A 4398-nucleotide genomic window follows, 5' to 3' on the forward strand; every position below is an offset into this window, starting at 1 on the left:
TAGCATTAGAGAGCCTTACAAGGTGAGGAAAAGTCAGAATAAAGATCATAAGATATAGGAGCAGGATTAGGCCATTCGGCCCATCAAGTCTACTCCGCCATTCAACCATGGCTGATAAGTTTCTCAACTCCATTCTCCCACTTTTCCTTTGTAACCTTTGATCCCTTTTGTTGAATTTAAAATCAGCTCTTACCTGGTGGGATGAAGAGGGGCCCTTGGACCCTGCCCTCTCTGACTGGGATCCTCCTCACCTATTCCTTCATAAACCAGCATTGGTTGATAGAAGAAGTCAAAGGCTGGTCTGGGAGCTAGTCACATTTGAGAGGCTCAACATTCAAGGAGGAAGCAGGATTATAAACAAGTGGACCATGTAATGACTACATTTTTAATCTTTATCCAAGAACATCGCTCCAAGAGTGGCTGACACTTCATTCAAACCCCCTATCAGTTCCAGCCATCGTAAATGACAGCAGATATTGTGCTGCAATCTTAAAATTCCCATCATACCTTGCAGCTTCTTCATTTGTCCACAGAAGTCTGTACCAGATAAGTAAAATCTTTCTGGCATTGTGAGGTGAAGACACATGGGTTCCATGAAGATTTGTTACTTGGGAAGGAATACAGAGCACCAGTCTGTAAAGTATGTGCCAACATTTACTACTCCCCAAGAGTAAACTGGTAGCCAAGTTCTAGCTGAATGGACTGACTTTTAGAAACATCTTCTCTGGCTCTGTTTTTGTATTTCACCATCTCAAAGATTTTTCCCATTTCTTTATCTTTTCTGGTTTCTACATGCTTTGTAGTAGTGATGGAAACTCTGCATTATTGTAAATCTCTGGTGGTTCTGATGATTGTGTTCTTCTCACTTTACCCAATCTGGCTGCAGGTTGATAAACACCAGATTCTGGGGTTTCTGGAACCACATTGACAGGTGCTGGTGCTGGAGTTATCTTGTTCCAGGGCCCATCTGTTTCGTCTCCTTCTCTATACAAGATATTTACCATCTTCATCCTGATCTTTTAATTCTTCTCATCATCATCTTCCTCTATTTCATCACTGATTTGCAAGGCATGGATTCTCAAGCCACTGTAATCACCTTCCAGGTGGTTCTTCTGTATTCGATTTCTCTCACAATAAACAATAACATTAGCTTTCCTAATTACTTGCTGGACTTGCTTACTAATGCTTTGTGATTCATGCACTAAGACACCCAGATCTCTCACCATTTCAATAATAAGCTTCTTTTTATTCGTCCTGCCAAAATGGACAATTTCACATTTTCCCATATTATACTCCATTTGCCAGACTTTTATTCACTCACTTAACCTATCTATATCCTTTGTAGCCTCCTTATGTCCTCTTCACAACTTATTTTCCTACCTATCTTTGAATGATCATCAAATTTAGCAACCATACCTTCAGACCCTTGAACCAAGTCATTTATGTAAATTGTAAAACGTTGAAGCCCAGCGCTGATCCATGTGGTGCAACACTTGTTATATCCTGCCAATCAGAAAATTACCCATTGTTATGCCTACCGCACAGTCTGATTTAACCCTTATACAGTGGACAAAAAATTGCGAGTAGACTTCTTGTTAGTACAACCAATATTTATTTAAAACACACAATCAATAATGTGTGGGTCAGCCGTTAGCTCAAAGGTTGTGATTTTATTTGCGATTTCAGCCAATTGTGCCACCGTAAACGGGGTCGTGTAGGTAATTGCTGGGCCCTGAGACTCTCCTACCCGACGTTCAGTCGTCACCGGATGCATCGTACTGGAGGTGAATCTGGGGGCGCGGTGGGTATGACGTCCCCTGGGAAAGAAGGTGGTGGACCCCAATCCTCGGTTCGCGTAACGTACAGCTTAGCATTCTCCTTTAACTCTCCCCAATCTGCATCCTCTATCTCCTGTTCCTCTACTGTCCCGAAGGTACACATAAATCCGTTTTGAACCGATAATAGGGATTCCAGCTGTGAAATTTCTCGCTGGCATTTGGAGTGGTCAGCGGTTGCCTGTCTCTGTTCTTTACTGGTTTGATGTAGCGCTTTTATTGCCACCTGCAGATCAGTGCACTTAGCTTCTAATTGTGCTACCGCCCGCTCGGCTTCACTTTTGGCCAAGACAGCGCTCTGGGCGGCTTGGCAGGCTGTCTCATGCTGGGTTTGAAAACTGCCCAGATGTAATAAATTTGCCAGGTTGGTTCTTAATTCCTTTACCTCTCTGTCCTTTTCAGCTTTTATTTGCTCTATCCTCTCCTGCTGCTGTTCCTTTAGTTTCTTAATCTCCTCCTCCTTTTCCTCCTGTGCCCGCTTTGATTCCTCCAGTTCCTTATGAACTGTGTTTAATTCCTTTTCTGTTCCTAGCAGCTGTCCGAAGCAGCTCACAATGGCAGTCGCGTTCTCACATTTGCCTGCCCGCTTTCCCTGAACTTTCCTCAGATTGTCCCAATACTTCTGTCCTAGGGATCCCAGTCCCGTCTCAGTATTGGCACAAGGTTCTGCCCATAGGGGCCACCCTTTCTTCTCAATATATTCTCTGATTTTTGTTTCCCATATGGGACACTTCTCTGCGCTGTTTCCTGCCATTCTACATTCAACAAGGGGACAAGGGGTAGGGAGTTGATCGGATTGCGGGTACGGCTTTAGGCTATGTTCCGGTCCTAATCACTCCGGATTCTAATGCAAACCTACGGAGTTTACCCTATCCTCCTTGTTAGTAACAATGCATGCACAATGAACAATTTCCCGAAAGCAGTAATTTGTCCAATAAGGAGTTTACACCTGTTGGCTCTGAGTTTTAAATCAATATAGATTCTGTGGGATTCGATATCGGAGCAACAAAGTTACTTCTTGTCGATGTCCCACCAGCGTCGCCAATTTGTTGTGCCTGCCGCACAGTCTGTTTTAACCCTGCTACAGTGAACAAAGAATTGCGAATAGACTTCTTATTAGTACAACCAATATTTACCTAAAACACACAATCAATAATCACCACCCAACCAACAATAAGTTATCTTACAGAAATACTAAAGTTCAAGTCCAATACAAGACCTTGACTTAACTTTGCGTGACTGGCAAGCACCCAAGCAGATGTTGGCCTTTATCTGTGCGCTGATCTCTGTAGTTCTCTGCGTGGTCTGGTCCTTTGGTCTGGTCTGGCACTCTGGCTCTGGTCTTCCTTCCTTCTCGGGTGTGGCGGCTCTCCTCGTGCTGGTCGTTACTGGCGATGGTTACCGTTGTTGTAGCTCGTTCGTGGGGTCAGAGAGAGAGAGAGAGCTTCTTCTGTTGTGCAGCACCTTTTATCCCTCCTTGGTTTTGTGTCCTTTTGGGTGGTCGCCTGATTCTTGCCAATTGATCAGGGCTTGATCACTCTGATCGATAAGAGTCCAATCAGGTGCTGCCACACCGATCTCTGGGTGTGTACCCAACGGCCATGTTTGTAGGTGCTGGAGGCACGTAGGTCACATACCTCCCTCCCAAATAAGGGGTTAATGCTCCCCTTTGTCTGGTAAACAAGTATGTTTGACCAGAGAGTGTCCATTGTCTTTGTGATGGCCTACCTCCTGTATATTCAGTCGTCTGAGCTGCAGCCTGTTTATCTCTGTCTTTTAAACTGCAGCCTGCTGTTTCAGTGCTTGTCCAATTGTCCCAGAGTGCTTTATAAATCGCCATTTTAGGTGGCCCATTTGGCCGGCCACACCATTTATGCTTTTTATACTTTTGGTCTGTTAGCTAGCCAATTTCTATCAATGTCAATATGTTACCCCATACACCATAACAAGATGGTGAAGGGTACAGATAGGGTGAACAGTGGGAAGCTTTTTCCCAGGTCGGAGGTGACGATCACGAGGGGTCACGGGCTCAAGCTGAGAGGGGCGAAGTATAACTCAGACATCAGAGGGACGTTTTTTACACAGAGGGTGGTGGGGGCCTGGAATGCGCTGCCAAGTAGGGTGGTGGAGGCAGGCACGCTGACATCGTTTAAGACTTACCTGGATAGTCACATGAGCAGCCTGGGAATGGAGGGATACAAACGATTGGTCTAGTTGGACCAAGGAGCGGCACAGGCTTGGAGGGCCGAAGGGCCTGTTTCCTGTGCTGTACTGTTCTTTGTTCTTTGTTCTTTGTTCTATAACCTTTTAAGTTCTGCAATAACCTTTGATAAGGCATCTTATGAAATACCTTCTGGAAATTTAACTACAGTACATCCACAGTTCCCCTTTACCCAAAGCACATTTGACTTCCTCCAAGAACTCCACTAAATTGGTTAAACATGATTTCCCTCTCACAAAATTATGTTGACTCTGCCTAATTACCTTGAATTTATCAAAACAACCTGCTACAATTTTAACAATAGCTTCTAACATTTTCCCTACAACAGTGTCAAACCAATTG

General features: G+C 44.4%; 1 pseudogene; it reads right to left on the minus strand.

Annotated features, from left to right (window-relative positions):
- Positions 1-657: 657 nt before the first annotated feature.
- On the minus strand, positions 658-1941 carry LOC144491813 (protein CDV3 homolog A pseudogene; annotated as a pseudogene).
- Between the last annotated feature and the right edge of the window lie 2457 nt (positions 1942-4398).

Source organism: Mustelus asterias, chromosome 3 (genome assembly GCF_964213995.1).
Source record: "Mustelus asterias chromosome 3, sMusAst1.hap1.1, whole genome shotgun sequence".
Classification (NCBI taxonomy): domain Eukaryota; kingdom Metazoa; phylum Chordata; class Chondrichthyes; order Carcharhiniformes; family Triakidae; genus Mustelus; species Mustelus asterias.